The sequence below is a fragment of the Myodes glareolus genome, chromosome 10, assembly GCF_982192425.1.
Source record: "Myodes glareolus chromosome 10, mMyoGla1.1, whole genome shotgun sequence".
Classification (NCBI taxonomy): Eukaryota; Metazoa; Chordata; class Mammalia; order Rodentia; family Cricetidae; genus Myodes; species Myodes glareolus.
In genome coordinates, this window is record NC_142035.1 from 34,417,944 (window position 1) to 34,442,314 (window position 24,371).

Genomic DNA, 24,371 nt, shown 5'->3' on the forward strand with positions numbered 1-24,371 from the left:
TTCCAGTGATATCCTCTACAGCAAAAACAACACCCCAGTTCTCTACTACATCCGTTGTTCTGTTTCTAGCCCTCCTTCCACGCCATCGACATTAACGACAAACGCAGGCAGCGATCTTGCATCACGTCCCTTAGGTAGGGTCTGACTGACATCTCTTTGTGATTGGCCTCAGGTTGTATGCCTTTTGACAATTCTTGGAAAATAATGTCCCCTTCTCCTGTCAGCAGGATATCAGTTTCTTGGCCTGGGAGAATAAAATCTGATGATAAATATTCCAGGTACGATGAAAAAATCTAGAAGCTTCTAAGGAGCTAAACTAATGGTTTAGTTCCCATTAACCACTGCAATTAGCTCAGAGTTTTCAGGGACAGGGGAGGAGGCTGAAGGGAAGGATTAGAGAGAGCTGCCGAGAGAATAACAGCAAATGCTTGAGCCCAGGATGAGCAGAGGCCGGGAAAGTGCTGAAGGCAACAAAGCAAGCTTTTAAATTGCTTATTTGAAAAACCTCTCATTTGTTTCTCTGACGCTTAAAAAAAAAAAAAAACAAACAAAAAACAAAAGGTACGCACTGTGGAAAATAGAAAAGGAATAAAGAAAAAAATAGCAGCTGGAGGCCTGTTAATCTTGCAGGCTCGTGCCTTCCCAGCGTCCAGAAAAGCCTTTCCAAACTGCTCTTGATGTGGGGAACAATGAGGAAAAGCCACGTCTTCTCTGGAGAGCAGTGACGTCAGGCCAGCGGAGGCCGGCCCTGAGGGAAGCTTGTGCTTCCCGCAGGACCGCGTCTGTAAGCTGGGAGGGACAAGTGGCTGGACACCTCGGAGAACTCAGAGCTTCTCTTGCCCTATCTGTGGAACTCTCAGGCTGCTCCTGTATGTTTGGAGCCGAGAGAGGAGTTTACTGATTTTTAAAGATACAAAGGAGAGGAGAGAGAACTGCAGACCCAGCGCGTCCTTCTGGTTCCATGGGAGTGGCATGCAGGCAGGCTAAGAAGAACCCTCCTTGAAGGCAAAGCTGGAGCGTACAGGAGGGGCCCGGGAGCAGGTCTTGTCCAGTTGCTGTCCTGAAAGTCTGTGCAGCCCTAGGGACAGGCCTGGGGACATCCTTGGGCCTGGAGGGCTGAGTACGGCAACTGTCGCAACTATGAGAGGGTACCCAGGGTACCCAGAGCAGGTCTGCGAGGCTTGTGGGGTCCAGTTCACCCTAGGGTAGGGCACTGGGAGACAGTTCTGTGGAACAGGGCCTGATAGGGTGGGAAATGGCGCCTCCTTCCAGCATCCTCACAGCAGATTTAACTGAACACACCTGCAAGGTGTCTTCAAAACTGCCCCGGCAAATCTTCCAATAGAGGATTAGCCTCATCTCTGGCAGACCGATGAGGAAACAGAATACAAGGTAAAAGAGATGGCAGATATAGTGTGTGCCTTGCCCGTGTCCTCAGCCACCCAGAAGTGACATCTGACTCCGTCTCTATGTACCCATGGCTTTTTGTATCTCTGTGGGGCATGCGTGCGTGTGTTCGTGAACACACGCTTTTGTATATGTTTGTATGTGTGTGTGTGTGTTCACTGGGTCTTTATAGTGTGGGCCTCTAAGACAGTGAGGGATGGAAGACGATGCATATGTATGCTACTTAATAAGACTATTATTAGTAGTAGTAGTAATTATTATTTTGGCTTTTTCAACAAGGTCTCACTATCTATCTCTGACTGTTCTGGAACTATGTAGAGAAGGCTGCCTTCCAACTCACAGAAATCCTCCTGCCTGTGTGCACTACCATGCCTGGCCAAGACATTTCATTTCATTTATTTATTATTTTTAAATTTTATTTAAATTTATTTTATGCGCATTGGTGTGAAGGTGTCAGAGCTCCTGGAACTGGAGTTACAGACGGTTGTGAGCTGCCATGTGGATGCTGGGAATTGAACCCAGGACCTCTGGAAGAGCAATCAGTGGTCATAACCACTGAACCATCTCTCTAGCCCCAACTATTTTATTTTTTAACTGTGGCAAAACATAGAACTTCAAGGCTGAGGATGCAGCTTAGTGGCAGAGCGCTTGGCTAGCACACGTGAGGACCTGAGTTCGAACCCCAACACCAGACAAACAAAGGCAGAAAACAGTGAGTTTATGGCCTTTACGCTGCTGAGTGTACGTGCCACTGTTAACTGTAGGTACCACATGTGAGTGATAGATTTCTAGAACGTGTCACCTTGCAAAACTGAAACTCTGCACCCTGTGGAACAAGTCCTCGTTTCCTTCTCGCCCAAGCCCTGGTGACCACATCCTATTTTCTGTCTTTATGAATTTGACGGTTCTAGAAACTTTGTATAAATGGCGTCAGGCAGTTTTGTTCTTCTGCGACTGACATTTAGCATAATGTCCTGAAGTCCCCTCCCCGTTATAGAATATATCTGGATTTCCCTTTTCTTCTTTTTGTTTCCAGGGAGGCTTTTACTATGTAACCCAGTCTGGCTCGGAACTCACTGTGTCACTGAGCCTGGCTTTGAACTCAGGCTCCCCCGCCCCCCCCCCCCCCCGCCCCGTGTGCTGGGACTGTAGGTGTGTGCTGCTGTGCCTGCTTGAATTTCACTCTGTTCACGGCTAAAAAATCTTCCAGTGCTTTCATATTGACCACCTTTACTGTTCATCTGTGGGTGGATATTTGGCTTCTTCTTACCTGTCGGCTGCTGGGGCTAAGGCTGTAGTAAACATGAACGTGCAAGTCTTTTTTCAAGAGTTATTTGCAGTCTGGTCCTGTTTCTTAGTTTCTTTGGGCAGCTACAACATAAAACTTTGGACTAGGGAATTTTTTTAAAGTTTTTTTTTTAATTAAAAAATTATATCTGATGAGGTGGTGCATACCTTTAATCCCAGCACTCAGGAGACAGCGGCAGGCAGATCTCTGTGAGTTCAAGGCCAGTCTAGTCTACAGAGCAAGTTCCAGGCTAGCCAGAGGTACACAGTGAGACCCTGTCAAAAACAAACAAATAAAAAAATAAAAAAACCAAAGACAAAAATCCCCCAAATTTCTTTTTTCATTATTATTATTATTATTTATTTATTTAGCTTTATTTAATGTGCATTGGTATGAAGGTGTCAGATCCCCTGGAACTGGATTTTCAGACAGTTGTGAGCTGCCATGTGGGTGCTGGGAATTGAACCCGGGTCCTCTGGAAGAGCAATCAGTGCTTTTAACCGCTGAGCCATCTCTCCAGCCCTCAAATTTCTTTATATCTTTATTTATGTATATGGGTGCTTTTTCTTTTTTTTTAAAATATTTATTTATTACGTATACAATATTCTGTCTGTGTGTATGCCTGCAGGCCAGAAGAGGGCACCAGACCCCATTATGAGATGGTTGTGAGCCACCATGTGGTTGCTGGGAATTGAACTCAGGACCTCTGGAAGAACAGGCAATGCTCTTAACCTCTGAGCCATCTCTCCAGCCCCCATGGGTGCTTTTTCTGCACGTATGAATGTGTAACAAATGAGTGCTCGGTACTTGTGGAGGTCTCCAGAGGACACTGGATTCCCTGGACCTAGAGTTACAGGCATTTATGAATTGTCATGTGGGTGCTGGGAACTGAACCTGGGTCCTCTGCAAGAGCAGCAAGTGCGCTTAACCGTTGAGCTATCTCCCCAGCTCCTGGACTGGGTAATATTAAATAATAGAATTTTTTTCCCCATAATCTGGCAGCTGGGAAATCCGAGATTAAGACTCACAATTTGGTGCCTGGCAAGGGCTTTCTCAGTGTCCTCTGGGAGGAAGGATGCTGTGTCCTCATACTGAGGCAGGCAGAAGGCCAAGCTAGCTAAATGTTGCCGCTTGAGTGGTTTAGGAGTTCCTCAATCCCACCCACCGGGAAGGCTTCAGGTCCCTCACCTCCTCTAGCCACCTATCTATCACATTGGCCTGACCTCAAATTTGAAGGAGATGTATTCAAACCATGGCAACATAGAAGTGTGATTGTTGATTATATATAGTATTATCTTCAAAAATTTTCAGCAATTTCTATTATCATTTTCCAGAGTGACTACCAGATTTTACTGAGACAGTATTGAGATGTGTCCTGAACGTTCCCCAGGGTCCCTAGTGGTATCCTAAACATGAAGCCTTTTTTCCCATTGGTGCCTTCTCTTGTCTCTCACAACTCCACCCCTTCCTGTTTACTTCCGGGCTCACGACCCAAATTCACCCAAATTTAGTATCAAGTCTTCATCGTGGTCTTTTCTGCTGGGAACTCGTTAAGGCTTGCTGCTTGCTTCAGGTTCTGGAACTCCTAGGTGGCTCTTCTGGGATCTGTCGCTGTATAATGAATTGCCACAGTCTGGCGGCTACAGGTGGCTTTATTACTCTGTAGGTTGACTGGGTTTGGCTGGATGGCATCTTACAGAGGCGCCTGCAGGCTCCGCTGTGCTGATGTCCAGAACAACCAGGAGCTCAAGGGCAACAGGCAGGCCAGGAGTATGCTAAAAGATTTTTCTGAAATGGCATGGGGTCACCTCTATCCCACGCTGGTAAAAAGTACTTTCAGGCTCTCTCGATACAGGAGAGGGGGAGAAATGAATCATGCTACAGTTTGAATATGAGATGCCCCCACAAGCTCTTGTTCACAGACAGTGGTAGAAAAAAAAACATCAAGATGTGGGGCCTAGTTGGAGGAATAGGCCAGTGGGGCCGGGTCCTTAGGTGTGTATCTTACCCTTTACCCCCTCTGTCTCTCTGTGCTGTTTGATTGGCCTCTCTGAGCAGGCTCTTGACTCCGTGGAACTCTGCCTCACCGCCGGTCCACAGCGATGGAGCAAGCTGGCCCTGTACTGAAGATACAGATACCACAGTATACCCAGATACCACACTGCAGAACATATGGGCAGGATATCTTTGTGGACCTCAGAGCCAGGACACAAACCTAGTCAGTATGCTTTGAGAACTCCTCATTGTAAACTCTATTTTGCCTCTACTGAAGACAAGGAAGTCTGGTCATTTCTAGAAGACCCGTGAACTGAAAGTAATGCAAACCTTGAGGAAGACTGATTTATCCAGATCCCATCTTTAAGTTCAGACTGATAGGTCTCAAGTGATCCCAAAGTATAGCGTCAGCAGTCTTGACAGGGACTTGGGAAGCTCAGAGCAGCCCTACTTTAGCGTGTTTGGGATAATTAGCGACAACTCTGGTGGGCTTGGCAAGGTGGCCTGGCAGTGCTTGCCTTTGCCAACACTGTTGGCCTCAGTTTGATCATTGGAAGCCACATGGTTGCCGGAGAGAACTGTCTCCCTGACATTGTCTCCTGACTTCTACATGTGTGTTGTTAAGGCTAGCCCGGGCAACTTAGTAAGACCCTGTCTCAAAAGGAAAAGAAAAGGAATGGTGTGCGAATAGCTCAGCGATGGAGTCCTTGCCTACCATGTGTGGGACCCTAGGCTCAATCTCTGGTACTGAAATAAAAAAAGTCTCTGGAGATGTGTTGTGAGGATTGTGAGTCAAAAGGATTGATTATTCTAGACTTCCAAGATAGGCCTCAGATGCCAATTATGTGTCCTTGTGGGAGAGAATCTCGGAAACCTGAAACACACCTCACACAGGAGAAAATGACGTGCCCATGAAGCAGAGATTTGAAGGCACCACCCTTGGAGAGAGGTGGCCCCAAGGCAGGGAATGCCAGCAGTTGTTAGCAGAGGCAGAGAGTCTCCGCTGGGGCCTCGGTTGGACACACTGATCTTGGTCCCAGTACATTGATCTCACCCTCTCCATTTTTAGTCCCAGACCTCTCGACAGAATGGTTGCCAGCTCTCTCAAGGGAATGGCCCAAGAGAGTGAGGCAGGAGCCGCTGTGTCTTTTATGGCCAGGTCACATGCTACCATCTCACAACAGATTATGCAGATGAGTGCTCAACATGGGAGGGGACTTCTGGGGGTCCAGCTACCAGGAGATGGGGTGTTCTGGTAAAGGCTAGCCGTCTCAGAGCAGTGGAAAGGGGTGTCATGTGACTGGAAGACCAGGATGAACAGGCTGGCTGCAGAGGTGAGATCTGCTTCAGTCGGGTCACTCAGGTTCTGGCTCCGGTTCCAGGGTGGAGAGCCTTTCCTTCATCCTGCCCATCAGCCTCTGCCTAGGCTGCCAGGGAGCCAAGGCCTCCTCTGGGCACGGCTGGATCCTGTTACACTGTCACAGAGCAAGACAAGAACTGTGGAGCCTGTGGCAGGAGACAATGGCCTCCATTGAGGAATTATGACGTAAAGGAACCAGTCTGCAGTCACCAGTGTGCAGAAACACAATAGGTGTTTCAAGAGGGCCCAGGAGGTGCTCAGAGGAGACAAAGATGCTCACTACCATCCTGGCATTCCCTCCCTCTCTGAGGTTTCCAACACTGTGCCAAGAGAGGAATGTCTCTAGGATCTGTCTGAAAAGGTCAGTTGTTAAAAATCTGGCTTCTGACCTTCATTCAGTTTGTCCTTTCCCGATCTGCCTTCCAAGAGAAAGGCCCCCACCTAGGTGCTGGCAGTGGCGGGAAATGTTAGGGAAAGGTTTAAGCGTGGCTTGTGACGGCTTTGTCTATTTCCACAGCTCCTGCCTCGACACCTCAAGTCCAGCAGAGTACTGGGTGACATCATATCTCAAGCACTTTGTGTGAATGCAGACATTTGTCAGCTGGGAGGATGGGGACTGATTTTGTTCTTGGGCTTGAGCTGAGCCCCCAGCCCCAGGGACTGGCTTTATTGTTCTCATATGTTAAGATATGATTCTGCAATGCCGGCTGTGTCTAAGAACCAGAACACAGGGCAAGAAGTCCCTTTCTTAGGACCTTAGCCAGAAGACGCCAGCCCAGTTCTTCTCCTTTACTGTTCTGTAGATTTGGGAATTCCTGGTGGGAATGTGGAGAAAGGGCCTTTGTGGGGAGACCTCTGTTGATCTGGAACTATAGGACTAGTTTCCCCTGCGAGGCCACCTGGACTGTTTGTGATGACAGCTGTCCAGCTAGGCACAGGCAGCTATTCTGACTGAGCTTAGCCACTTACGTCGGGTGTGACCTTTGTAAGGTAGTCTTTGGGTGAGGGCTTTGTGCAAGGGCTGGCTGGCATTTCTGTGGGTGTTTCCTCTCCCAGCAATCATTTTGGGGAGCTGCCTGCCTTCTTCTGTCCTTCGTAGAATCAGCAAGGACATTGTAGGTTTCGGGATGGGGATACCGAACCTCAGTTTGCTCCATGCCTTTATTTACTTGAATGTCTGAGGTCAGGAACAGCAATGAGTATGTGGAAAAATCCCATAATTAAAATCAAATTTCAGTTGCAGGGAGAACTTTGACTTTGAAAGGAAAATAGTTGACAATATTTGTAAAAGAATAGCAATCATATACTTGGGCAAACTGCTACTCCCCAGTTCCATTAACCCGGCAATTTCTAATTGGAATCTAGACTCTCAGAGCATCTGTCAGAGACGTCCCATTTACTCCCCTCTGGGCTTTGCCTGGTTCCCCGTCTACTCAGTTTAGTGTCTTGGGATGAGGGATTCTAAAGTCTGTACCAGTGGGTCCCTAAGATGTTGTTCTAGCTGGTCCTTTTTGATAGTACTTAGGGGACAGGGAGAGAGTCAGAATGTCTCCTTCTCCCTAATCCCTTCCTTTCTGAGTCCCTGTTTGTTGGGTCCATCTCTTGCCTAAGGCCACAATTTCTGGCTGGGGCCCTTTCTGTGCTGCCACCTTCTTTGAGTACCAGCAGTTGCCACTTCACCGATGGGAGTGGCCCCCTGATGTTGCTGGCCCTGGGGTGAGTGGCACCCTGGACTGTCTGTCTCCTAAACTGATCTGCATCTTTGCATATAGTCTTTGTTAAACTCTTCTCAGACTGCCCAGGCGAGTGTGCTGTTTGCCTTTCTAGGGTCACGGGTCCAGTCAACATCTAAAGTCTTATTTGCACAGCGTCTTTTCACTCTGTAGTGTTCTTTTCTTCTTTTGAAGGCGCAAGGAAAACTTGAAGCTACACTGGAATTGGTGCTGTTTGACCTTGAAAGCCCAGAGCTGGCCTTTGAGGCTGGGGGCAGACTGGCTTTGTGCCTTCCTTCAGTGCAAGAACCAACTAACTGAGGATGGCTTCATCCCCCAAGGGGAATATCGCAGACTGCTCAGAATAAACTCAGACTTATTCTGAGAGGGGGAAGGGAAGAGGAAGGTGAGGAGTATGGGGAGGGAGATAAACAATCTGTTATTTTATGTACTGCTGTGAACTTCAGATTGCCAGATTGGCAGGTGTGTTGGTGCACATCTCAGAGGCAGGAGCATTGCTGTGAGTTTGAGGTCAGCCTGATGTACATAGTGAGTCCAGGTTGGCCAAGGTTACACAGTGAGACCATGTCTCAAACAACACCACCACCACCAACCACCACCAATAAAATACTAGGTCAAATGTGTAGGACTGCAATGTTCCTGCTTCCTAAGGGAGCCTGGGAGAAGGCGCCAGGGAGATAACTTATGCTTCAGATTCCAGTGAAAGTTACTGAGGAGACGTCCTGAGTTAGGGACAAGTCAACAAAACCAATACAGGTAGGGCATCCAGTGGGATACTGGGTTGCCCAGAATAGAAGGACATCACCTGCTCATAGAGATGAGGAGAGCTTGAAAGTGTCTGCTAAATTCCCACATTTGGAACTTAAGTTTCAAAGTATCTGTGTAGCAAGTCAAGATCTCTGCCCTCAGGGCTTAACTAGTTGTCCTGGGGGTAGGTATTTTGCATTGACAGTAAAACTGGCTTCAACCCCGATTTGTTTTTGACCTTTCTTTCCCTGTTGAAGGAGAGGCCTCTAGTAAGTTCCCGGCAGCATAGCCCCAAAATAAACACACAGCAACTGTATTCTTTAAATTACTGCTTAGCCCCTTAGCTCTAGCTTCTTATTGGCTAACTCTTACATCTTAACTTAACCCATTTCCATTAATCTGTATATCGCCACGAGGTCATGGCCTACCAGCAGAGTTTCAGCACGTCTATCTCTGGTGGCAGATCCATGGGGGTCTCTCTGACTCTGTCCTTCTTTCTCCCAGCATTCAGTCTAGTCCTCCCCGCCTACCTAAGTTCTGTCCTATCAACAGGCCAAGGCAGTTTCTTCATTCATTAATGGTAATCACAGTGCACAGAGGGGCCTCCCACATCATTTCCCTTCTCACCCTCTGCCATGGGTTGATGCAGAAGTTTTAAAGATTCTTGCTAGACATCACATGCTTGGGCTACCTACCCTTTGGAATCATGAGTTAAATGTCTGTTGGGAATAAATTACCCAGGCTCAGGTGTTCTCTTATAGGGACAGAAGACAACAAAAGCTGGCTGCAGGGTAAACAGAAGCCGAATTTTGTGGCAAGCGAATGATCTCTATCTTAGTATATAGAAACTCATCAACTGGGGTGAGCCAAGCTAAGGCTGTGAGAGAGGTGTAGTGGAGAGTGGATGGGGGGGCAGACGTGGGGCGAAAGAACCAGCAATGTCACCCCTCTAGCCCTTGTTCTTGTCCGGAGCCTGTTGACAACCCCTCTCTCTTCTGGGTTGGTGTGAAGAAGGTCGCAGGATGCTCAGCCCAACCTGCCATCACCCTCATTTTCCAGATGTGAAAACTGAGCTGAGATGAGGTCATCTGGGCCAAATATTGATTTGGCTGGCGTGAGGTGATGCGCAAGGGTCCTTTCTGGGGATCTATCAGGCTGCCATCAGTGTGGACCATGTCAGGAGGCAAGTGAGAACTCAGCTTGCATCACTGCAAAGCCTGTCTTCATGGAGGGGCTGCTCTCCCCTGAGTGGGTTGAGGCCCTCTTCCTGAAGGGCTGCAGGATGAGTTGCCAGGGTCTGGTCAGAAAGGCATCCCACAGAGATCACTGCATGGAGCCTTCACCAGACCTGTGGTGAGGGAGGGAGAAATGGTGTGTGTGTCTTCACCTCGTCTTTTACCATTGTCTCCTATAGATTGAATCTAAGTTAATTGCAAATCCCTGTTGTAAGGAGGGGGCTGCTTGTTGGTTCCTGGCCGCTTAACCCCAAAATAATCACACAGAAACTGTATTAATTAAATCACTGCTTGGCCCATTAGCTCTAGCTTCTTATTGGCTAACTCTTACATATTAATTTAACCAATTTCTGTTAATCTGTGTATGGTTATGTGGCTGTGGCTTACCCACTAAAGTTTCATCTGTCTCTGGCAGGGCTGCATGGCTTCCCCTTTACTCTGCCTCCTTTCTCCCAGCATTCTGTTTAGTCGTGTCTCCCCCAACCCCCCACTAGCTTTGCTCCCTTATAGCTCTGCTATAGGCCCAAAACAGTTCCTTTATTAACCAATGATATTCACAGCATACAGAGGGGAATCCCACATCAAATCCCCACTTGGGTCCAAGATGGTGGGAATGGGGTGGGTGGGTGGGAGCTTTCTGGAAAAGCCAGCAAGTGTCCAGAGTCAAACCTTAGAGCTGACCGGAAGGAGCACTCTTTGGCTCCATCTTTTGGAATTGATGACATAGTATCTATCAGCCATGCCTTCCTCTTCCCTGGCCTGTTTCTCACTCTTTGCCTTGTACAGATTCCGCTTCCTTCTCTTTCCCTACAAGGTGAGAACATCTAGAGAGAAAAACTGACAGGGCTAACTCGAAAAGGTTCCAGTGCCCAAGTCACTGGGGCCAGCATTTACCAGGCACATGACACCCTGCTGAAGGAACTCAGGGAAGAGAGCTGGGCCAGGCAGGGGATATGGAATAATGTTCTGGTCCAAAGCAGACCCTGGGGCTAGCACTTTCTTGACTCCCACATGCAAGGAAGGGAATGGAAGGAGCAAGAGAAGTCAGTGGTGAGTACATCAATGCTGGCTACCGGTGTGGACAATGGGACTCCTTCACACTGCTGGGATCACCCAAGGAGCCAGGGTGGATACCTCGGAACAGTCCAGCTGAGGAAAGAGGGAAGGGGAGTCTACAGTATTTACCTCTTGGATCCAGACCTTCATCAGAGAGGTTTTCTCCAGTCTCCCTTGAATTCTGGTCACTTTGGGTGGTTCCGAGTGTGGACTGAGGGGTCTTGTGGCGCAAAGCCGATCGCGTGCACATGGGAGCTGAGCTCCTTTGTTGCCTGTCCACCAAAGCACAGCTGAGCTCAGCAGAGAGCCCAGGGCTGGGGAGGGCTAGCAATAGCTGCACCCGGGTACCTAATGGAGAAACCGTCTTCCCAACTGAGAGCCGCACATTGGGCACCCACTGTGCTCATAAGGCCATGCAACTTGCATCAACTCATGACCCAACCCAGGAGCCATTGCTATGGAGACAGATGCCCTTGGGTACTGTTTAACATGGATGCCAAGCATTGTAGAACTGCATTGACAAAACTGTGCCTAGCACACAGAAGGCATGCAGTAAAATGTGTCGAAGGAACATTCCTGGCAGCAGAGGGGTTGGGGAGATGGAGGGCAATGCAAGGGTGAGGAGGGGTGGGGAGCTCTGACTCAAGTGGGTCCCAGTCTCTCCAGAGTTCAAAAGCAGATGGAGTCATCCCAACCACGAAAGAGGTTGAGGCAGGAGAATAGAAGGTTCAAGTCCTGCCAGGGCAACTCAGAGAGAGACTCTACCTCAAAATAAAAACTAAAAAGAGAGCTGGGGATATCGCCCCGTGGTAGGGTGCCAGCTCAGTATTTGTAAAGCTGTGGGTTCAAGGTTCGGTTCTAGTGCTGGGAAATAAAGACCAATGGAACCGAGCTGCAGGTATCTAGGAGAGGCGGGAAAATGGACTTAAGGGGCACTGTGGGCTATTTCTGCAGATCGTGGTACCCGTACCGAGTGTGGGAAGATTGATTATTAGGGGAGAGTGTGATGGAACTACTCGACAGGACCAAGAGACTCCAGAGAGACCGGCAAACTGCTCAGCCACTGTGGGAAGGCCACAGCTCGCTAGCCCACTGGAGTCCTGTAGGACCATTTTTGGACCCTTAAGCTAGGCCTCTCCCTGTCTCCTCAGCTGCCTGGGTAGCCTCCTGGGAAACTCCGATGACTTTATCCTTGTGCCTGGTGGAGGAAGGGAGGCAGTGGGCTCATCAGGCCGGCCACACAGAGCAGCCTTTGTGCCCTGTGGCCTCCAGGAGGGGTAGGCTGTCTGCAGGCTCAGCGTCTGCTGGACAATAACACAGACACTCTTTGTGGCGCCCAGCATCCAGGAGGCATGGGGGCGGGAGGCCTAGGGGCAGGTTCCTGTGGACCAGCCAGCTTCTGGGTGGCGTGCTGGAGGTGTTACGATGGTCCCAGCCGAGATGTGGGTGGGGCAATGCACATGCGGGTGTGTGCGTGTGTGAACGTGCGCACGTATGCGCATGCGCGTGCACGCACGTATGTATGTATGTATGTATGTATGTATGTATGTATGTATGTATGTCTGGGGAAAGATCCCTTTCCACTAGCCGGGATATTCCATGCAGCAAATAGACACCAGCTTCAGATCCACTGGCCCGGCTTGAGTGAGTCTCTTCTGATTTGCACTTTTGCTAACTAAAGCTGTGGAGCAACCATGACCCTCAGAGTCTTCTGGGCTTTAAACATCTCTAGAGCCAAGGTTTCCAATGCAAAACCACGAATACTTACTGTATCTTCTCTGGTGAGATTCCTGGGAGCAGGACGGGGCTGCACCTCACTCAGGACCCGGCCTCCCAAGGCCAGGATTCACCCCTCCTTGACTGATTTTCCTGGCTCCACTCCTAGCTATGTTTCTGGTGGAAATCCTCTATACTTGATTCAGTCAGGTCTTGGTAGGCAGGGACCAGCTGCCAGGCCCATTGTCTGCGGAGTCACACAGGGCGCCATGCTCAGAGGTGCTCCCCGCTGGGCTTCATGCCCTGCTGTTGTCATTTTTGAATTTTTTTATTTCTTGAAGAGTCAGAGATTGGACTTCAGGTCTCATGTGTGCCAGGAAGGTGTTCTACCCATAAGCCTTTTCCAATATATATATATATATATATATATATATATATGCATATATACACAATATACATATACATATACATATATATGTATATGTATATACATATATATGTATAATGTATACAATATTCTGTCTGTGTGTCTGCCTGCAGGCCAGAAGAGGGCACCAGACTCCATTAGAGATGGTTGTGAGCCACCATGTGGTTGCTGGGAATTGAATTCAGGACCTTTGGAAGAGCAGGCAATGCTCTTAACGGCTGAGCCATCTCTCCAGCCCCAAAATGTTATTTTGAGACAGGGTCTTACTAAGCTGCCCAGGCTGACTGAACCTGCCATCCTTCTGCCTCAGCCTCCTGAGTAACTACACCTGACTTGAAATTCGACCACGCTCCTGTGTTTGGTTTGCACTGGACTCTATAGTATGTAGCTAACCCTCCTCAGGGGTGAGGGTGAGGGTAGGAGAGTCCAGGGCCATAAGCCATCAGCATCGTAGTTACCTTTCTGTCCTGGGATCTGAACTCAGATCCTCATGCCTACAGACATTGCACTGACTGAGCAATGTCCCCAGTCACAACAAATTGTTTATAAATAATTGTTTCGTGGGCCAGTGAGATGGTTCAGTGGGCAAAGGCACTTGCTGCCAAGTCTGATGAAACAGAGTTTAATTCCCGAGACCTACGTGATGAAAGGAGAGAATCAACTCCCACAAGATGTCCTGTGGTCTCCATACATACATTATGGCACATATTCAAGTATGTGTACACACAAAAGCTAAATAATTCTTTCATTAGAGTTACACATGTTTACTATAAAAATTTTAAGCAATACAGAAAAATACTAAGAAGAAAGTTTAAAAAAATCTGCCAGGGCATTATCACCTTTATTACCTTTTTGGTAAATACTATTTTTTTTATTTATGTGTATGAGTGCTTTGCCTACATATTTGTATGTGCCCTGCAATCTTGCCTGGTGCCCGTGGATGTAAGAAGGTGAAGGATCTCCTGAAACTGGAGTGAGGGATGGTTGTGAGCCATCCTGTAGGTGCTAGCAATTGATTGAGCCAGGTTCTCTGCAAGAGCAGCCAGTGCTCTTAGCCATGAAGTCATTTCTCCATCCCTGGTAAATACTTTTAAAAAGCAATTAAATTTTTTGAGATAATAATGTAATTACAAATTTTCTCTTTTCTCCCTCCAAATACTCCCATTTGACAGGCCCCACTCTCTTTCAAACTCATGGCCTTTTTTCTTTAATTGTTGCTTCATATATATATACATATATATATAATGTGTGTATAATTTAAACACATAATCTATCATTTATGTATAATTTGGAATATAATAACAAAATATTAAATATTATATTAATATATCACTATAGTATATATTCTAAATATACACATATAATGCATGTATATTCTAAATATAATTCCTAAACACACACACATACACACGTACACATTTCCAAATATTCTTTTTTTTAATCATTTTATTTACTTATTATGTATACAGCATTCTACCTGTATGAATGCCTGCAGGCCAGAAGAGGGTGCAAGATCTCATTATAGATGGTTGTGAGCCTCCATATCGTTACTGGGACTTGAACTCAGGACATTTGGAAGAGCAGCCAGTGCTCTTAACCTCTGAGCCATCTCTCCAGCCCCCCCTTTTTTTCTCTAAATATTCTATATACAGGGATGACCATTTGGTGTGGGACAGCCACTTGCAGTGCTCATTCCTGGGGAAGGCTATTTCTCCTGATCTTAGCACTCCTTAGTTGACAAGTAGTTCCTCGCATAGAGCTGAGGACTCCTGGACTTTCTCCTGCCACTCCTGTTCAGTTCATGTTTAGGTGGTCATGTTGGTGAGATCTAGTTTCTAACTATAGAAAACTTCCTGCTCCTCTGACTCTTACAGATTTTCCTTCCCCTCTTCTGGGATGCTCTCTGGGCCTTGGTGCAGGGGTTGTGTTGGAGGCGTATCTATCGGGACTAGACTCTGCATCTCTGCATTATGTTTGGATGTGGTTTTCTGGAATGGTCTCTGTCTGAAGCAAAGAGACATTTCCTTGCTAAGAGATGACAACTGCACCTATCTGTGGGTACAAGGACAAATATTTAGAGTTTGGTAGAACTGTGCTGGTTTAGTAAAGTCTCAGTTGTAGGTTCTCCTCCAAGATCCATGACTTCACTAGCCCTGGGGAGTTGGCTAGGTTTCCAGTACTGGGCATGATTTCCCTCTTATTGACTGGGTCCTAAGTCCAGCTAGAGACCTATTGGTTGCCACCAAGGTATGTGTGCCACTACCACACCCTTAAGATTACTGTGTCATGCTGCTGGTTGTAGTTCGCAAGAGTCAGCGCTGCGTAGGACTTGCTCCCCTTCTTTGGAAGTTCTCGTGATGCCTTCTGGTTCCATGAAGGCTATTCCTCAGGGAGGAAGCGTTCAGGTCCTTCCAGCTTGGAGGCAACACTTTTCCAAAATTTTTACTTTTTTATATTATGTGTATGGTTGTTTTACATGTATGTGTCTGTATACCATGTGCACGCAGTGCCTGTGGAGGCCAGAAAAGGGTGTTGGGTGCTCTGGAATCACAGACAGTTATGAACTGTCATGGGGGTGCTGTGTATCAAACCTGGATCCTCTGGAAGAGCAGTTAGTGCTTCTAATCCTTGGGTCAACTCTCTAGCCCTGGCGAACACTTTTATGATGCTTTTGTGTGTTTATACATGTGTATGTTTATACATGTGTGTTTGTACATGTGTATGTTTATATCCACACTCACACAATTCCATATGCTTGTATATTTTTATGTTAATAGATTTATCACATATTATCATAGAATATACATGTATTTATAATGGATCTGCTTGTGTGTGTCTGTGTGAGTGTGTGCGGGCATGCACGTGTGTGTGAATGTGTGTGTGTTTAGCTTGTTATTTAGTTTTAGGCAGCTCAAAAATCCAGAAGATTAGAGAGCTTCCAAATTTTTGATAGCTGTGTGGTTCATTGTATTTCTACACTCTGGCCCTTGACCAACTTTAACTTCAAAATTCTCATGACTCAGCCTCTCAAGGGCTAGGATTCCAGGTGTGCGCCACCATACTGGTGATCAAACCTTTTTTTTTTTTTAATTTAGGTGACCTTATCACCTCATTTTCCTCCTTTCCTAGTCTCTGACCAGCACCATTCCACTCTCTGTTTTGATAGATTCCATGGAGACAGTACCTTAGCATAGTACCCTCCCAGTCCATCTATGTTACTGCAAATGGCGGGCTCTCCTTTCAACATGTTATCTGTTGTATGTGTGAGTGTGGGTGTGCGTGGAGGCCAGAGGACGACTCCCAAGATACGGTCCTCACCTTCCATCTTGTTGGGCAGGGTCTTTCCTGTTTCTGCAGCTATGCATGCTCCAGGCTAACTGGCCTGCGGGCTTCTGACTGTGAAAAACACCATGACCAAAGCAACTTCTAAAAGTAGGTGTTCAATTGGTTTACAGTTTCAGAGGGTTAAAGTCCATGATGTCAGAGCAAAGGTGTGACTGGAACAGCCCAGAGCTCACATCTCACACACTGGGAGTCACAGGGATCTTCTAAAACCTCAAAACGCGTCCCCAGTGACACACCCCCTCCAAAAGGTTGTGTCTCCCAATCCTTCCTAAGCAGTTCCACCGACTGGGACCAAGTATTCAGATGTATGACGCTGTGGGACCATTCTCATTTACACCATCACAGCATCCTCCCGGGAGCCCATGCTTCCCTTCTTGTGTAGTACTGATGGGACCGAGGTTCATGACCCACTTCTACTTTCTATGTGGTTTCTGAAGACTGAACACAGATCACCAGACTTCACCCTTTACTCACTCTGCCATCTCTCCAGCTTGTTCTTCCTTTTAGAAACAAGTTCTCCATCTACAAAAGTCTAGGTTGTTTCTCTACTCACCCTCGGCTACCATGGGTAGCACTGCTAAACTTTATTATAATTATGAATGTACGAGAAAATATCATATGTGGGGTTTGATAATTTCTATGATTTGGGGTGTCCATTAGAGATCTTAAGACATCTCTCCCATGGAGAAGGGAGGACCAGCGTGCATTCCTGTGGAAAGAGTGCTGACAAAGCACTCAGGAGGTAGAGGCAGGTGAATCTCTGAGTTCGAGGCCAGCCTGGTCTGCAGTGTGAGTTCCAGATGGCCAGGGCTACACAGAGAAAACCTATTTCAAATGAAACAAAATAAAACAACAACAACAACAAACCAAGCAAGCAAGCAAGCAAGCAAGCAAGCAAACCCCTAAAGAGTTCCTTGAATACAAATAGAATTTCACTGTAGTACTCAGCAGATGAGCTGATAACCAAGATGGCGACCAGGTGGCTACCAGTAGGCAGAGCTACAGAGTGGACATACTGGGCAAGGGATAATTCCTGATGTGGGAGGGAGAACAGGCTGAGTTTATTATGATAGTCAGATCAGTATACAATGTATGAATTATTGTTTAGGTCTTGATTTTTCCATGTAAATATTTTGTTTTGTTTTGTTCTGCTTTTTGAGACAGGGTCTCTGTGTAACAGCACTGGCTGTGTTGGAACTCGCGCCATAGACCAGGCTGGCCTCAAACTCACAGAGATCCGCCTGCCTCTGCCTCCTGAGTGCTGGGATTAAAGGCGTGGGCCACCACTGCCTGGCCCCCATGTAATATTTGGGACCATAAGTGTAAGCGTTGGAGCCTGAATGGGAAGGTTCTGGCAGTCGGGAGTCAAGGAACACCAAAGTTACCATAGCAGCTTCCAGCCCTGCTCCAGGGAGAGGGTCCCCCGATGCAAGAAACTCTATATAAGGGCCGTACCCTGTTCAGTTTGCTGCCGCTTCTCATCCTAGAGACAGCCACCCTCCTGGACTCTTCCTTCCCAATAAATCTCTCAAGTAAGGTTTGTTGTGCCGTGTGACATTTCACAGGACTAGAGGGCAGCAGACAGAAGCAGAGCGATAACACCCTTCTGTGGGGAAACCCTCCCCTAGTGGAGCAGTACAGGGGACCTAAGCAGAGCTGTGACAACTTCACTGGGAAACCCTCTCCTGCTGGAGCAGAGCTGTGACACCTGCACTGGGGAACCCTTTCCCTGGAGGGGGCTTTCCAGGGTGGTCTGGGATTGGTGCATTTTTGTAGCCTGATTTGGGGACAGGCTTAAGGAATGGTGGGATTCTGTGCTCAGGGATTGATGCATTTTTCATGCTCAGGGACCTCAGGGGTTGGTGGGATTCTGCAGTCTGACTCTGTGACAAGCTCAGGGGTTGGTGGGATTTCAAACCCTGGTCCTGGGGTCAAGTCAGGTGTTTTTCCTTGGCCCTAATCTTGGGTCTAGTCAGGGTCAGGGTGTTTTCCCTATTAATAGGTGGCAGAGAGTAACCAAACCACAGAAATCAGAGCCATAGACAAGACAGGACTACAACAAAAATAATGATTTCTTGTTTACCTGCAATTTAAGTGTAACTGTGTGCCCCACATTATTTATTTATTTATTTCTAAGTCTGATCCCCTTTCTTTAAGTCTGATCCCCTTTCTTTCATCTGCCCTTGAGCCTGTAAGGAAGTCTGGCACACACGGGCTGAGTCAGAGAGCTCCTGTCTCTGCTGTCTGCTTCCCTGTGGCGGCTCAGCCAAATCCTCCGGGAACCTTCCTTTTCAGTCAGGAAGTGCTGTCCTGGGCCCTGCATTTCCATATATTCTGCCAAGGGCACGGCTTGTTTATCCAGTGCTCTGTTACTTGTGAGTCCGCACAAAGAGCTTGCTCACTCTGTGCCCTTAAAACTCTAGTGTCCCCTCGGCCTTCCATTGACTCATGAGGGCTTGGAGGATCAGAGGGGCCTGCTGAAACCACCCGTTTGACTCTGGACTCTTGTTAGTTAAATCATAGCATGCTAAACCACGCCTGGTAGTTAAGAGCCCTGTTTGGGGGCAGTTCTGGAAATCTGAGGGACAAAATCTGGCCCTGAGGCTGCTAGGGTAAGATGGGGGCAGGGCCCTTATGTTAGCTCTCCTCGCCCACGTGTACAAAGTCCAGACACTGCAGCAGGCCAGTGGCCACCTGGCCTTGCTTATCTGCCTGGCCCAGCTCCTCCCCTCTCTTGTCTTCCAGGGATCTTCAGTGGAGTTTGGAAGATGGAGTAGGAGGAGGGATGTGGGGGGGGGCAGCTTACGGGAAGCCTGCTCCTGGAGAGATAGATGCCCCTCACTTTTAGTGTCTCAGCTTCTTTTTTGATGCTGTTTGCTTTAAAATATTTACTTTATTTTTAGTGTGTGTGTGTGTGTGTGTGTGTGTGAAAGAGAGAGAGAGAAGGGGGGGGTATGTGCATATGCCATGGTAGCTGTCTGCAGAGGACAGAGAGAACTTTGCATCCTCTCGAACTGGGGTTACAGGCAGTTGTGAGCAGCCCAACATGGGTACCAAGAACCAGACTCTGGTTCTCTGCAAAAGCGGCATTTACTCGTCACTGCTAAACCACCTCTTCAGCTCCAAGCCTCAACTTCATTACCTACTGGATGGACGGAAGAAGTTCTGCTTACGCCAGTTGTAGAGCAGATGCAGCCACCTTGGGTCTGAGTCAGAGATGGGTATCTTTGTGACCAGACACTTTCCTAACTGTCCTTCCTACCCAGAACTGTGCCCTCTTCTGTCACTTCAGTGTTTCCAGCATGCTCCTATTACTAGAACATCATTTCTAGGGGCCTGGACCGGGAGGAGGAGAGCAATGTCCCTCTATAGCTTCTGCAAACAAATAGTGCTCAATACATGTCTAATGTAAACTGCTGGCTGCTGCAGGTGAGATAGAGAGACTGCTCCAGTTCACCGGTCCCCATCTCTACTCTAAATCAAAGCCTTAGATGCTCCAACACGAGCCAATAAGAAGCTAGTGATTCATTGGACTTCCCAGCGTCCCTGGGTTCCCCTGCGGCAGCAAGAATGAACATCACAAGCTGGATGAACGGGTATCATGACTGCCAAGTCTTGTGGTCCTGAATAACAGACTCCCCTTGAAGGTACCCAAGTGCTGGTACCTCTCATAAGATACCCAACACCAGGCATACACTTTGTTGCAGCTCCAGCAACGTGTGCCCCCCACAATGCAGCAGTTATTGGGGCTGGGCATGCTGCATGCCCAGATGAGCTTCTTAGGGTGCAGCTCCCAGAAGAGTGTCTCAGTTTTAGAAGTCACAAGTCTGGTCCAGAGCCCTCCATCCCAATCTCTGGTCAGATGCTGCATCCTTCCTGAGCTCCATGGAGCTCCCCTCAGCCCTAGATGTCATCTTGAGATTTATCCCCCCAACCCTTGCCCCCATCCACTAATCGGCCCCTTGGGAAAATAAGGCTTCAAATCTAGATTCACGTTTTGTACCTAACAGTGCAGTCCTGATTTAATCCCAGTCCTGTTTACCTGGGTCATTTTACTCATTCTGAAGATGACTACAAGGTGGATGGATAGAGTTCATAACGCTTTCGGCAGATGGAGAGAGTGAGGACCAGTGATGTTACCTGTGGGAAATCGCTGCTGGTTGACAGTGCAGGAGGTTAAGACATGATGGACTCTACTTCCTAAGGGTTTTACGGGCTCTAGAGTGGTAAGGGTAGGGGACTGTGATCGAGGGTGCACTAATGTATCTATCTGTGGCACACAGTGTGACAGTGTGTTCTTAAGCAGGCTTACACAGAAGTGGCTGCACACAAGGAGTGACAGCAGGTAAGAAGGGGAGCTCCGGAAGGGGCAGGGCATTGGCCCTGGTAGCTCCCTGAAGATTAAGGAGTGTTGAGACAAGGAGGCCACACCTCACCACTCTCGGTCCCCCCACCCCCACCCTAGGCACAAGCTAGGCCTCTCTCACAGAAGGAGCGAGCCATGGGGCTGGCTAGCAGAAGGCCGCCTCTGCCTCTGTGACGATGTGGCAGCCTGTGCTTGCTGCCAACAGCTGGCCAGCGGACCTCTCTCGGACTTTTCTCCAGGTCGGACTTGCCAGCCTGATGCTGGGTGTTCTATGACCAGGCAGATTTAAACGTCCGGCAGCTTTGCCAAAGATCCGGCACACCCTAAGAGCGCGTCCTGGGGCCAGGTCTCGCCTGAAGGCTCAGCAGCACCCATCCACCTGCAGTCACCCACCCTTTCAGGGAGTGGGGGAGCTCAGCGCAGGGGCTTTAAAGGTGAAGGGGCAGCTCTCTGGAGTCGCTGCTCTTGAGTCTCCTTTTGGTAGAAGGAGGGTCCTGAGGTGGCAGGACAGGGCGTGTCAGTGACAGCTGTCCCCAGCATAAAGTTGATCAGAGCACCCAGAGGCTGCAAACCAACTGGTCCTGGCTATTACCACAGCAGCTCTGCAAACAGGTTCTGGAATCTTCAGCCCTAATATTTGCTAGCTCAGGAAGGATTCGACCTCTTTAATAAAGCTTCGGTTTTTCTGTCTCTAAAATGGGGACAATAGTAATCTTTCCCTTTCTCAGAGTGCTTGGAAGGTTCTAGCTGATACCCACGAGCCTTTAATACAATACCGTCAAGATGTTGTTTTAAGAGTTTTAACTGTGGTAACTCCCTGAATTTCCCCACAGGGACTTTCTGAGCCAGGTATCATGGCCGATCCCATTCTGGAGGTGAGAAAAGCCACATTCGAGCTGTTAAGTAACTTTCCCAAGGCCACCCAGCTGGCAGGGGGCGAAGCCAGGCTTCAGAATGGCTTTAAGCCAAGCCCTGAAGCAGGTTCCACCGGCTGCCTCTGCAAGGTACAAACCCTGGCTTTGCCCGGAGTGTGGTCGGTGGGAAGTGCCGGGTGACACACTGAAGTTGAGGAAAAAGGATGTGGGCATGGGTAGATAAGGACATTCCCATCTTAGAATCTGCTCGAAGCCTCCTCGCTAACGGAGAATCAAGAATGCCAGCACAACCAGCATTTGCTATAGCCGGGCAGTGGTGGTGCACGCCTTTAATCCCAGCGCTCGGGAGGCAGAGGCAGGTGGGTCTTTGTGAGTTCGAGGCCAGCCTGGTCTTCAGAGTGAGTTCTAGCTCTGCCAGGGCTACACAGAGGAAGGAGAAACGCATCAAGCTTAGCGCCTAAGCCGTATGACCTTACTCCTTCCGTAGACATTTTACAGTAGATATCTAATTCACCCAGCAAACCTTGTGGCCTAGGGTTTTACTTCATCACTTGTGGTCCTATCCAGGGCATAGGAACCACCCCAAGATCTGAGTCAGGTTCCTTAGCAACCCTTGTGTACCTTCAGAACCCACCCAAGCCTCCATTATAAGGCTGCCATAAAAAATATTAGCTGAGAGTCTCTCTTTGAGAAGTCCACACCCTGATCTCAGATGTGTCTCACCTTCTTCCAAGCGCCTCTCTTTCTTGTTATTCCCGTGCTTAAGATCAGTATTAAGAGTGTCTCTTGACAAACAACTGATTCTTACTGTCTCCTCTTGGAAGTCTTTTCTGTGTTGAAGAATCAGATTTTTACCAGAGTAGAGATCCTTAAAAGAAGAGGGAGCTCCTCAGGCTATGGGGGGCAGCGTGGAACTGTTTCTCCATGCTACCTCTCACTGATGACAAAATATTGGTATGTTGTTATCACTGATTATTCTTCCTTCCTTCTTTCCTTCCTTCCTTCCTTCCTTCCTTCCTTCCTTCCTTCCTTCCTTTCTTCCTTTCTTTCCATCTTCTCATTCTTTCATCTTTATCCAATAACTTTCCTGCCATCTTCCTAGCCTGCACTTGTTTTTTTTTATTGATTTTATTGAGCTTTACATTTTTCTCTGCTTCTCTCCCCTCTTCAACCCTCCCCCAAGGTCCCCATGCTCCCAATTTACTCAGGAGATCTTGTCTTTTTCTACTTCCCAGGTAGATTAGATCTATGTAAGTCTCTCTCAGTGTCCTCACTGTTGTCTAAGTTCTCAGGGATTGTGGTTTGTAGGCTGGTTTTCTTTGCCTGCACTTGTTAAGGGAACAAATGACTCTGAGGCCATTGTGTTCTTTGAAGCCCACTCAAGGGCATTCAGATGAACTTAAGGGACAAAGGGTCCTCTACAAGGGACTCTGAGACTCTGGAGGAATTACATTACATTACAGGAGGAAGCGTGACGCTTGCTGAGAACAGAGAGTTGCCAGCCTCCCACCCCCACCCCCCCATCCCCACTGAGACCCTTCTCAGTGAGCCTATAGTCACAATAGTATCTATGCTGTAGAGAAGTCCCGTTCGTGTCCCCAGCTCTGCCACTTCCCCCACAGACCACTGGGCAGCTGTGTCCACTCTGCCCAAGGACAGTGCCAGGCTCTACAGCCTCCAACTTTTCCCCTGGTCACCTCCCGGGGCTGCCTTCCTCACCTGAGCCTCGTTAGCATTCCGCATCATACCTCACTCCCATTTCCTCCAAGACCCTCCCATGAGGCCACTCTGGGACTCGAGTTCTGAATGTAGCTCTGTCTCTTCCAGCAATGGGTTCATCTCACAGACAACCATCAGGAAACTCACCAAAGGCTTCCCCACAGCACAGAAAGGCAGTGGCCTTTACATGTCCAGCGTGGAGAATCCCTCCAGGTTATCTCTGTCTTCACTGTCTTCAGTGACATTTTAAATCAGAAGAACCAGAGCAATGCAAATGTTTCACAGCCATAGACATGCAAATTAATTGTGTCCTATGGAATGTATTGCACTCGCTCATTGCTTTATTGATAGACTTCTGCATCCAATGGGAGCTCATTTCAGCGTTCTGATAACCCGCAGGTGTGTGGTTCTTAGAGTCTTCCATTGAACCAGATCAGTTAATATATTTTTATGTGTTCCCTTATTAGCTAATGAAATGAACAAAAATCTTCGTGTTTTGTGAGGATTATAATTTCACATCTCCTCTCCAATTGCGTTCAACTGCTATTTAACTCGAGATTTAAAAAAAAAATTAAAAATCCTGATTTGGGGACTAGAGAGATGGCTCAGCCGTTGAGAGCACTTCCTGCTCTCGGAAAGGGTTTGACTTCGAGTCCTAACACCCACACTGCAGCTCACAGCTGCCGGGTCTAGGGATCTGATGCTCTTTTTGGCTTCCGAGGGCTGTCACACACAGGTGGTGAACGTGAACTTACCCAAGCACACACATACATAAATAATTTTTAAAAAAAAATCCTGATTCGGCATCCCATGCCAGTCACTGTTGGGAGAACAAGCAACAGAAATCAACGCTGGGCTCCCATGTCACAATATGGAGGTTACAGGAAAACTTGCAGGAGTCGGCTCTCTCCTTCCGCCAAGCTGGTCCTGGGACTTGACTGTCAGGCTTTTCTCCCTGAGCCCAATGGTCCATTTCATCTTATGATTTCGGGCATGGCTGAAGATGCTCGTGAGACTGCCAAGCGGGGCCTGGTCATTGTCATTAGTGGGAGGGGAGTCATGGGTTAATTTAAAACAGAACGCCTCAAGGCCTGTTTGGCTG

The 24,371-nt window shown here is 48.0% G+C and overlaps 1 long non-coding RNA gene across 1 annotated transcript; it reads left to right on the forward strand.

Moving 5' to 3' along the window:
- Nucleotides 1–399: 399 nt before the first annotated feature.
- On the forward strand, nucleotides 400–10,067 carry LOC125413811 (uncharacterized). The gene is made up of 3 exons (XR_015739053.1): nucleotides 400–1,392; nucleotides 4,754–4,913; nucleotides 5,760–10,067. It is a non-coding gene; the product is annotated as an uncharacterized LOC125413811 (long non-coding RNA).
- Nucleotides 10,068–24,371: the final 14,304 nt, after the last annotated feature.